At 35.1% G+C, this 13,011-nt stretch overlaps 1 protein-coding gene across 1 annotated transcript in view; it reads left to right on the top strand.

Annotated features, from left to right (window-relative positions):
• The first annotated feature begins 613 nt into the window (after positions 1-613).
• LOC149786735 (uncharacterized) overlaps positions 614-13,011 on the top strand; it is a 118,387-nt gene continuing 105,989 nt past the window's right edge. The window contains exons 1-2 of the mRNA XM_089975969.1: positions 614-719; positions 7,282-7,333. The gene's annotated coding sequence lies outside the window, so the exon portion shown is untranslated. The remainder of the gene's footprint in view (positions 720-7,281; positions 7,334-13,011) is intronic.

Here is a 13,011-nt window from a genome sequence, read left to right as displayed (position 1 = left end):
ACACGAGAAAAATGTCGATCAACATAGTGCAATGCATGTATCAAGCTGAATACCTTAAAATGCCTTACTTAATAATGCTCCTTTTTGTCCTTGGCATTTATACCTATAAAATCAGCTTTCACACGAAAGTACGTTTTGTTGTACAGGATATTCTAAACCATATTTGCCGCACACATCTCTCAAACTAAAACAATTCATGAAATTTACTTCTAATTCTCATGCAATTTATCTTCACGCTAATGCTGTTTAATACAGTTAAATTTGACTTGAAAATTCACACAAGCTATTTTAGAAATGGCTTAGTCATTTCCCATTCAAAACATATACCATGTGTGGACCCCTTGTTAAACAAGAAATACTACAAACTATATCGTTTAGTGAAAATAACTCTTTACAATTGTACATAAATTTCATATAGTCTGCTCTTGTCATTGCCGTCTGTCAATTAAATATTGATATTGTAATGTTTGTCGAATGGATGCACCTCAAACAAATATGTCCGTCGTGTCTCTGCGGATCACATCACATAAATGAATTACTTTTATCGAAAAACTGTATCCCACTGTACCTAACCGAAGTTTGTACCTTATTCATAGTAGTTGCATATATATCTCTGTAGCAAGACGTAACTCGATTTGCGATACCGTATGCAGACTTTGTCCTGGGTGTTTTCGTTATTGCACCACACGTTTTGAAAGGATATCATGACAGATATATGGGTATGTTAATTTTAAAATTAACTTATCTCGTGTGTTTTGAATGCATCCTGTTGTAAAATACATATAGCCATTGCATTAATAATTTCAAAGATACGCTTTAAGAGATAGTGTTAACAAGTTGTTAGAATTACATCATGCAGCATATGCGTTTTGTTTCTATCGCCGAATTTTGTAAACTGTTGCTATCAATATAAAACAGACTTCTTCACCTATCTATAAAGTATACACCGTATAAATATGTGTTGTTTCCTTTACTAAGTTCTGTACACACCTTTAACTCTCTCCCATAGGTAACTCATATAAACTTCTTTCGTGAGAACAAAGGCCTTATGAGTATTCCACACAAGCCGCGATTATCATCCCACTCCATATAGACTGTCTACTATCCACTTACCACTGTCATGATTGGTATCAACGCTAGTGTGGTGAACAAACTATTATTGTAATTGTAATACACATACAACCTATCCATATGTAAATGTTTCTATCAGGCCATGTGTGAGTCTGTGTGTGCTTTCATAGTGGTAAACAGTTCGCCGATGTGTATATTATTTTGAAGGGAGATATGATGCTATTTAAGGGGAGTCATGTTACGTGAACGATGACGTATTTGTAACGTCACATCACAATAGAGTCACTATGTCACTTAATACATCATACAGATTTAGCCGAGACGTTCAAAAGATGTATCATTCCTTTTCATTGCGTATTATGAGCATCGTATTAAATATATATAGTTACAGATTCTATTTTAAGAGCAAAGATGTATAATCGATCAAATTTATAACAAAATAATTCCAAAAAACATATTGAATGATATTGCATGAAAAACGTTTAAGATGTTGACGCTAGCATTAGTGGGGGAACAACATTACACATACAATGAAATCATTTATGAATATGGCATCATAGACAGTGAATGTAATAAAGAGGACATCAATTAGAAACATACATTTAGTAATAATATAATAATCGCATTCACACTCGAATTCAGTGAAATACAATATAACGCTGCAGAATCAAAAACAGTGCTATATTCTCGGACGTTATGGTCACAAAATGGTGCGGACATTTACAAGCATTCCGCCACGTCTTACTTTGTTGCGTATAAGGATTAAACTCGGTACATTACTTGAGGCTATTTGGTCTGGCATTGCGTTGGAAGATAAGTTATTTTAGCTAGCAAGCCAATTTCACGATATCGGAAAGTACAAGCATGTTTATCTACGAAGGCCTGATTTAAATAATCGTATCATTGTATCGCTAAAATATGTTTGGCTGATGATCTCCGTAAAATTATAATACATAAATTCGATTTTATTATATTAATTCATATACCATCACATGTGTATGAGTATGATGCACAATCACTCAGTACAAGATGTATGTGAAGTAAAGTCTAGTAGTCAGCTTTGACGGCCTGGCAGATATGTTCGACAGTAATGACGTGCGCGCCAGCGAAGGTATACAACCTACTATTGTAGGAAATCCCAACGATATCGTTCAGGAAAATGATAATACGTGAATGCAGTAATAGGCAGGATTGAATCCATTGCATTTTCTGATACTGACAAGATAAAAACAATACAATAAATATTTATACATTAGAGAATGATGTTCCATTATATATAGGCATGCAGACTGTGAATCGGCAAAATAAATTCGCGCGTTGGTGTGAGATGCGAATAGCAAGCGGACTATGAATAGCTGATATGCATTTAATGTTACAACCTTCTCTAAAGTCGGCACAGTTCACTTTGAACAAGTTTTCGAAAGAGCAAAACAGTATCATCTCGATATTCATACGTGGGCTAAGATGGCTGAAATTGTAGAGGTGGCTGACGATGAACAAGAGCGTGGACGCCCTATTACATATATTATCGCCACTGAGGACAAGGGTAGGAAATGTGTATGCTGACGCTGCATTCATATATCTATCTATCTATCTATCTATCTATCTATCTATCTATCTATCTATATATATATATATATATATATATATATATATATATATATATATATATATATATATATATATATATATATATATATATATATATATGAGTTTTACATAGGTTGAATTAATGAGAAATCACGGCGCTCCATCATGCTAAAACCTGTCTAACACGTTCTACAAATTTCTGCGCTTCAACAATAAATGCAATTACCACATGTCATTTACGCGAACGTTCCATATCTAAATATTCCAGAGAAAGCTCCATTTCAAATTTCGGAGCAAAGCCAATATGGGTTTTGATATGCTGTTATTAAATCTGAGCCGTCAATGTTCCACTAGACTCAGGGCTCTAGGGCCAGAAATACTGAATTGCTTTAGGTTCGGGCGAAATGGATCCAACAACAACTCTTCCCCCACGATAACATTCGTGACCTTTCCGTATCAGCTCATTGCTGGATCTGTGATGGAGCTTCCATGGATGAGCCACAAAAAGGTCATGCCATATATAGATAAGAAGTTTTCCGAACAAAACAAATATACCATGGTGCTTTACAATCTGAGTGAGTACGATGGCTAACTGATTATACAAAGACTGGCACCAACTTTCAGGACGCTAATAAGGACGCAAAGAAGGGGAAACTCTAACAGCATTTACAATACATTACGTTTAGTCTCGGTCAACCAAAGTTCATTTTCTCTCTGCTGTTTCTGACTTGCAGTCTCATCAAGCTAGTGGGAAACATGACAACAGGACACAGCAATTGACTCTTAGTCAATATGGTACCGATAACTATGCCAGGTTGACTTTGATAATAAGAAATGGGGTAAACCCATACTAGCACATGAGCGGATGCAAAACATTAGACAAAAGCCACCCAGTCAAGCATTTCATTCATATGTGACTCGCGAAAGTATTTCCGTCAACGAATCTGAACACGCAAACGATGTCATGGCCGAAATATGTCTTAAAAATTTTGGGGACTATTGTAATCTATGTTTGAAAATATGTTTAATTCTTCTCACGAATGTGTTTGAGACGTTTTGTGATACAAATATTCGTGTGTGTTCAATATTTAAGCACGTTGATGGCTTGGCACGCATTGTTGTATAAAACCAAAGAAGTTGTTAACGAACATTGAGCAATAATTACTTCCTAAATGTGGTACCGATGGCAGCATATCCAGAAGGAGTTTTATCTACGCTACGCCAAAAATCCGCTATTGGGTTGATACGACCCAAATGTCTCAAATGTGCTACTTTATATCTTGTGTATGCGCGGTCTTGATGAAACCTATGCCCCATGATGACTCTTAGTGGAATGAACCCACCCACATAGACGTGACAAAAAAAAAAAACATATGAATCACGATAAAAACAGTTACATCAATTACTTTGATGAAGTTGACCTGGAATATCCAGAAGAGCTTAGTCGCGGTCATAACGATTATCCTTTAGCACCAGAACCTCTTTAGGTGCCGCACGAGAAGCTATCCGTGCATCAGTGTGAAATTATGCACGATTCCGGCTGTAATTGCACAGAATAGTTCGTGCTCGCTCCGATTATACAGATTCAAATAACTATGAAATACACGTGCGTAATTTACAGTTATATCCGCGATAGGTATGCAAATATTAAGAAAACATTGAGTGTGACGCCTACAGAAAAATGAATTAAAAGCAGTGCACAGACGACATAATTGGGCTTCAAACAGATTTCTTTAAACTAATATATCTGACAAAACTACGGAATCCGCGTCGACCTCGTCTGAGACAGCGAGTATGTATAAACGGAACAATACCGTGAGCTGCGTCCTAAAATTCATCAAGTGTGTTGTCTGCTCCAGAAACATTAAAAAGCGAAAGTAATTTCCTCCTCGCGGATTGTGCAAAATGATCTTTGGCATTATATGTATGCAGAGTGTATAGTGCAACGTATTAGCGACATTTACATTGCCGAAAATATTGGACTCGACATATAGAGTCACGACAGAACCATAATGTGATTGTGCATTTGGGCTCATTCTGACATGCTGATCATATCGAGTATTTACGGCATGAACTTACACAAAATGCTTTCGTAGACGCGCTGGTATGCTTGACAGATTTATTTTCAGTGAAATTATAAAATTAAAAACGTGAACAACATCCTCGAATTTGTAGTGCGTGGAGGAAAAGCAAATAAATGATATTCAGGATTGATTACTTGTGCGATTTGTCTAAGTTATATATTCAGGTTTTGTAGAGATGATCCCTAGCCTATTTAGAAGCCAACACACGGTCAGGCTAGACCGACAACCCACTGACAGTGATGTCATTTGTCGTACTGATTGGGCTCGCCATAATTACCTCTGAAGATTATTGTGATAATCCATTTAAAGGCTGTAAAAATATGTTTGTTAGCATTTATGAATTCGTGAGGTAAGTCGCCGCCGTCATGCCACAGGACCACAAGTTCAATACAATTATAAGTTCGTCAGATTTCAATGCAAGTATATAACAACAATATATCAACGCACCAAAACATGTCTGCATGGATAGATAAGATTCAGTTTGCATCAGGAATAAGTCCCTAATCAAATCATATATAATAATTCAGGAGTGGGTGAAGATTTCTACAGTTGATCGCTCATCAGAGACACCACCAGTGAAATTTGTATGTATTAATTTGAAAAACAGTTATGTTGCACGTGCATATTACAGATTGTGTGAAATCAGAAACCGGCATCAAAATGTTGACACGGGTCTGAAGATTTCTTAAAACAAGATATTTTACTATGTTTTAAGTGATTATTAATTTTCATTTAAACACCTGGGACTTTTTAGGCAGTCGGGTAGACAAGTAGTTTTAGCTTTCATACACGTGCTATTAATCAGCTCGGGGGCCCCGAGTGGCCGAGTAGTCTAGAGCGCTCCCGTTTCGGATCGCTTCCTTCTCTCCTCTGTCGACGACGGTTCGAGTCTCAGGCTCGGCTAACGTGGGTATGTGAAAACGCATGCCAGTAGCTTCTCCTGGATCGGAGGTTTTTCCGGGTGATTTACATGGTTTTGCACCCACCAGTTATACTGGCCGCCATGTATAGCCTATCTTGTGCTGAGCAATGGTGTTAAAACCTCAACAACAACAACAACAACTAATCAGCTTGCTGGCAACAATCATATATGCATTGTTTGCATTCTGTCTCATGAAATGTTGTTGCGACAGCGCTTAGGGTTAATGACGCGCAATGATACACTTTAAAAAAATGCGTTAGTAATATATCCTATTAAGTTTTTTTTTAAATAATAACGTCATATATTAAAGTTAAGGATGACCTTATCCAAAACAGCTTCAGAAAATAGCTTACTTCGACAAAGTTAACTAGAGTTGTCACCCAGACACAAATCAGTCACCTTAATGAGGCCAAACAAGAGATCACAGTAGTGTTATTAAAGCGAGACACCTTAGAGGCGCAAACATTCATTTGGCAGTTGGAATGTTCGCATTCGTTTCGCGGTCATTCCAACGAAGTTAGGGGCTGAGACTCCTGCCTGTTGCTAAAACCGCTGAGTTTAGGGCCGCTGAAGCTGCATTAGAGATGGCTATGAGAAAGGTTGCATATCGTCTCCAAAATGAAGAAATGATTATCGACTACAGGAGACTACTCGCGAGAAAGGTTCAGATAAAGATCTTCGATAACACTGTACAAATCGCAGAAGGCCCGGTTTCATTAACCAATATTGATTTACTCGCTATGATAAAGTCATTTAAGCATTTCCGATATGTCTATATTCAAGATTAAAATGGAGTCAAAGGCTCTTGAGCCATGATTCCTAACACAAGGGAAACTATGATTGCTAACCACGGTTAATAAACATGACCTGGGTAGCATACTAGGTACAACCTTGATATCGATTATATTTTTATTCATACGCGCTTTCACTCAGCTTCAATTATTTCCAACTCTGCTATTGCAAACTCTGCTTAACGGTCCCATATGCGTAATCTAGTTGATACAGTATTGCATGCGTATCGGATTTCATCAGCACGAAGCATTCTTCTTGCTGTTACCTAGATCGTGTGCATAATAGTATACGAAATGTCTATTACTAATATGTGTATACGATGATCTGACACGTTTTGCCAACAAAGCAAATTTTTAATAGCGGGGTTGTTATTGAAGTCAACCAGTGCAAGATTCTTATTTTTTTTAAGATCAAACTAGAAGACTTAAAAGGTTTAAGGTCGGCATTCAAGAAAAGTTTTTGAAACTGTCAGGAGCTGTTGAACAAAAGTGGCCAAAATCAATGGATTCGTTTGAAATAAAGACTCTGGTGTTTCGTTTGCATCAGTCAAAACTACATTGACACAACTGAGTTTTAGTCAGGACGTTTTAATATTATGACTTGTGTTTTCAATTCTTAGATTATTTTTGGATTTAATATGCAATATCGTAACTTTTTTCGCATTTTTCACTTTGCATTCTAGGGAAATAAAGCATTTGTTAAATTTTACAACGCTTGTTGTCCTCAGTTACTTATTTTAAGAACACAAACTAGTTAAAATATGAAAGATTATATTACAAACATCAACAAAGTGAATAATGAACAAAGTGTCTTTTCTTTCAGTGGTGCTGCTGAATTTAAAACACATCAACTGAATCTGTGAGATTGGGGGAAGGTAAGTTTTCGAATAAAGGACAAAAGAAAGAATATCATTATGGTGATTCAATTTCTAATATGCAAATGTTCATGTCGATATATTTTTTCATAAAGATATGAATATATGGAGAAATCCATAAATACGAAGATACATGAATATGTAAATAATATTCTAACGCCTATTATGTGCCTAGTTTCACTTCAGAAATTATTGTCGTTCCCATTTGTCGTGTAACCATACCTCTTATGTTTGGGCTACCATGATAATCCCACTCGCCTATCAAATGTAATAAGTGTCCTTCCATTGCGTTCATCTTTCTACAAAGTGTTCCCTTCTACCAGTTTGGATGTTATTGTGTTTTTCACAGTGAGACCTAGAATGTAACCAATACTATCTGATTACTCAAGTAAACTTATTCAACGATTTGTTTTAATCTTATCAACATCTAGTGCTAAATTATTTCACGATTGTTATTCCCTTCATAAGATGTATTTATGACGCTCAAAAATTAAGAAAAAGACAGGGAATGACGAAGAATAACGTAATTTTCATAGACATTCAGTTCCAGCGTTCAGTAGACAGTATCATGCATACAAGTAGCAAGTAGTAAATATTTTTTATATATTTATACCAAAAGACCATGGTTATCAAAACATCTTTTCTTACTCTTACATAAAGCGTATATGACTCCTCATGTAATCGGCGTATCGCTGTATTATTTGATATTAAATATATTTTGGTTGTTTCTTACGGAAACTTTCAAATATATCAATTTCTGTGACAGGTGAGAAAAACATTGATCAAGTGATTAATTATCTCTCAATACGTAGAGTAACTCCCACCTTTTGATCATGTGATAGAACATAACGATCGACAAATTACAGTACGATCAGCTGCATATATTTCCTTAACACATGACCCTAGTTCACATATTTGAATGTCAAGATGGATCCCATCTTATATAGCAGTCTCTTTTATAAAAGCATTTAAATAGTGGACGATCCTGTAATGATTATGAGAGTATGGGTTTAATTCATGTAATGTAACTGCTGGATGCCCCAACAATCCATATGTGAGAGGAAGGTCCATAACCTGGAAATTTATTTATGGGTTTAGTCCTTGGAATATAAATAAAAACTATAATACAGTTATAATCTTAAGCTCTTCTGATAAAGATTTCATAAGATTGTGCGACCTAGCGTCCTCACCTTTGATTTCCTTGTCCAGAAAACTCATTATAGACAGAGGCACGTGCTCAAATTCTGATGTAAAAGGATCCGAATACTTTCTTGTCCACCTTGAAAATCCTAGACTATTTTCTTTAACACTGTTCTACATTGATAGGGAAAAAATGGTGAACTGTCATAGTGTCAAAGCAATGGGCCTAAAACATTGGTCACACATATTTGGATTAATGTATCTGAGTTAAAATAAATTAGTTTTCGTCATCTGAAGGGGTGATAAAGGATTTGCTCTCATCCTCATATTAATCAGACAGGGAGAATTGCGCACTGATTAGTAGAACTGACGAACAGATATTAAGGGCACAAATTGAAATGGTTATACTATTTTTCATATGCGACCTTATACAATTTGAATTAACCAAACATGACAAACTATAAGCTGACACGAAATATAAAGTTTCACATTGAGATTTAGCACACAGGCGACAATATAAACGGTGGACGAGTAATAGGTGTAAGAGTATACTAAACACTCTACATGCTCTCTGTGCCTAAGATTTCTTGTGCGCACTATAAAGCGATATACTAGCACCCAAACAGTGCAATTTTCCACAAAATGCTAATGCCAGCCAATTGACATTTTGTTGTTGACTAAGTTACGCATACTATAATACAAACTGGCTAGCATTCTCGTACGTTATAGGAGTATTATTTGGTGCAGAGTCAACATCAACGTGTTTGCTTCTGTTTATAAAGCCAGAAAAACTCTAATGGAAAAGCTGATGGATAATAATCAGATGATGGTGCTAGGGTTCAGACCTGTCCAAGCAGGCGATTTTGTTATTACCTGATATGCACTCTACAGTGACCTGAATATTATGCTTCAATTTTTTGTATGATCAAAATGCTAGCTTTGAATATCTCATCATTATCAAATAATTCATTCATTGTGCTGCTTAAAGTGAATTCCTTGGTCAGGCAGGTGCTTTGTCAGAATCATGATTGCTAAAATTAACTTTAGGTTAGTGTTATCCTGCAAATTGTCACGTTACGTAAATTACAAACAAGGCACAAATTAGACTGACCTTAGCAAGCCATGGCAATAAGCCAAACAATGGGGTCAAGTGTCCGAAACAATGTTGTCACTCCCAGCATGCAAATCTGCCCTCAATGCTCGGAGTAATACACTATCCAAAAGGTGGACTGTAAATATCTAGGTAGTAGAGATGCTTATTAATGCTAGGTAAGTTTAACCAGGGAAGTGCGGACACGTATGCAGGAGTTGCCTCCCACTAATAACTGTATCTGCATGATGAAATTGACGCGATTGCATTTTTTGTTCCTTTTCTCCGGTTTCACCCCTAGCCCATGACACAATTAGCCCCTACGGAAGCATTACCTATTATTCACTTGTAATTATGTCAGCTGTGTGTAAGCATACCACTCACGTGATACAGTCACGCGTGGTAGAGTCTCGTCTGGATGGACTTAACACAAAGGGTTTTCAATGAGGCAAACCATATCCTTTCATACTGCGTAGTCGATGTACAGCGCTTCTATAGTTCCAGTCACAAAGGACGTACCGTTTTAATTTCTTGTAATGGGGAAAACAATCAGTCATTTTATCCAGGAATTTCCAAGATTTCAAACCAAACGTTTAATAACCCATAACGAGACTCTGCTTGATGATGCCTTTGCATCCGATGTCTCGCAATATCGTAACTTCCTGACTGTTGGCGGTGCCACTAACTGTAGGTATCTTCGGCTTGGGGAAAACAACAAGTGCAGTCAGTCTGAATATCTTCGCCCGATTTATTTCCCACTTATCACACTCAAGTACCGCTTCGTTGCAGATATCCATGTTATCTGTAGCAATAGGGTTTATTATGGCAAACCTTCGTTTCGAATGGTCTGGTGAAATATGGAGAGATGTGGTAACACTCCTTACATGTGTAATATCGTTTATTCGAACAATGGGAACCGTATACAGACTGCAAACATCCACATTTATTAGCACAGGTTTACTTGGCGTCCTCAAAAGTAAACTGGGTAACCTAAACAATAGCAATATTATACCAAAAACATATCCCTACCGATTATCCATTCTAACATTTTCATCTGAATAGGTTGTGAGGAATCTACAACCTTGCGAGCAGTTCTTGATTGTTTCAGTCGCCTGCAGTTTGTCCTGTTAAACTTTCAATGAGTACATCATCAAATTATTAATAGAACTTTGTAAAAAACTATTCTTCATTTATGATACTGTATGGTGTTGCCTCTTATTATAAAAGCAACCTTGCTGGATATAGTTACTCGACAGTATTCAATTTAGATCTGGATATTAAAGATCCTCAAAATGAAAATTTTTTGTACTACCCTTTTGTCTGTATAAAGCTATAACTTTTAAAATTGATATAAAAAGATGGCGTATTATTTGCCTTTTATATCAGAATTAATGAATTTTCAATATCCACTAAACTCTTTTAATATACGTTGTAAAACAATTCCAACATGAACACGTCTTTACTATGGCACAATGGTTGTGTCCCAGAGGTAGTTTACAGTACTATCTGAAATCTGAAATTGTCCATTTGTGTATGCTGTTTAGAATTGTTTCTTCTCCAGGTACAAATCTTCATATTTTCGAGATAGTTTGTTTCTTTCTTTCAACTACGAAAGAAGTTTCAAAAGCAGTCTTTACGACATTCAGTTATTAACATGCGTACACATCATAAAATCTAAAGCATTGTCTAATATTAAATTATCAAAATTGTTAATTTTGTCTTGTATGAATTTGAAATATCAGTGTTTAGCGCGACTAATACAATGCAGTTTGCTTCTATACTAATTTTTACAATTCTGTCCTTACCTAAAGTGAAATGAGTTATCATTTGCTTATATAATACATTTTATATTTCTTTATAAGCACTAAAAATTGTTTTTTAAAACTCTATATCCAAATATTTATCATTAAATTTACAGTAATCAATTTCTAAATTAAAATCATCCAGAGAATATGCTTGAGTTTTAAATAAATAAATAACCATGCAATATTTTTCTATGCAATGACGTCGTGTATTTTTATTATATATTTGAATTATTCACACATATAAAGCCTTACGTATTTTTGTATTTCATAGAGAGTTACGTTTTCTAAACTATGATTGTAGTAGATACAATAGCATGGTAACGTTTGAAATATATACAGCTATTGATTCTCGTAATGTGTTACAGAGTTACTTCCCTATTCTTATGGTTGCAATAGACAGAGTAGTATGTTAATTTTCATACATCTGCAGTTATTTCGTGTTTGCCATATTTCATAGAGAGTTTCGTCCCTCTGATTGTTGATCTAATGTCAAGAATCGCATTCAAATTTTCAATCAAAGTTAACTAAACACGAAAAAGACAAGATATAAGCAAACCTAAGCACATTACAATTAAAATAAAAATAGCACAGAAGTTAAAGAAAATTAAACAAAACAAACGAAAATATATTTAGACTTTGAGAAACATGCTGAAGAAACAAAATTAGGATATGAATTACATAAGGGTAAAATAAAACCCAATTAGCACTTTGCTTTCCTCTTACACCGCATATGTAATCTTCAAGTACAAGTGATAATTTATTTCAATGCTTAAATTACGACCAATTATATTTGCATACCAAATAATTTCAGATATACAGTGTAAACTATCAATTCCAAAAGTATGATCATCATACTCTTTACCCAGCAATCATTGCATTCCTCATACTGCACCAAATATCTGTCCTTTTTTCAACAGTGCATATCTCCATTTACCTAAGAAAGCATTATTCACCAGTATAAAGGTTAGTGGTTATTTTAAGTCTTTACAATATATCAATTAACTATATGATTTGCTTAAGGATTTTGATGAATCATTTATATTTTGTTAGATGCCTTGCACAATTATTTGGTACTGAAGATCTTTTGCTTTTTTTCATCTTCTTTCAATGTTCTGTAATGGAGACAAATCCGACTCTTTAAAAGATAGAAAGGTTGTCTTAAAAATAATATTCATATATGTGGTACTTCTAATCCATTTTTAAAATTGAATGTAACCTTATATTACGCTTAAAGACATTTCTTTCATTATTTTTACCTGTTGCTTCGATGCCAACTTCAATTTTTACAAGCATTAAATGGATCAAAGATTAACCATGGACGCAGCTAGTGTCTACGTTCACAACTAATAACCCTGAAATGCAATTATCGTGTTGTTATCTTCAAGAAGTACTCATTGTTTCTTATACCATGTAGGTTTGGTAGCAGCATAATCTCTTCTCTATTTCCTGATTTATTCATCAGAAAAAGATCAATAATAATAATAATAATAATAATAATAATAATAATAATAATAATAATAATAATTAATAATAATAATAACGAGTACTTTGCATAGCGCCTGATCTTTGAAAGTTCTAAGCGCTTTACAACATTAGACAACACCTAAAATGAAACATTCATAATGATATGATTACACAAAGCA

Source organism: Sinohyriopsis cumingii, chromosome 12, assembly GCF_028554795.1.
Source record: "Sinohyriopsis cumingii isolate HCF-2022 chromosome 12, ASM2855479v2, whole genome shotgun sequence".
Taxonomy (NCBI): Eukaryota; Metazoa; Mollusca; class Bivalvia; order Unionida; family Unionidae; genus Sinohyriopsis; species Sinohyriopsis cumingii.
Note: the sequence above shows the minus strand (reverse complement) of the source record. Positions and strands in the feature narration are given on the sequence as shown.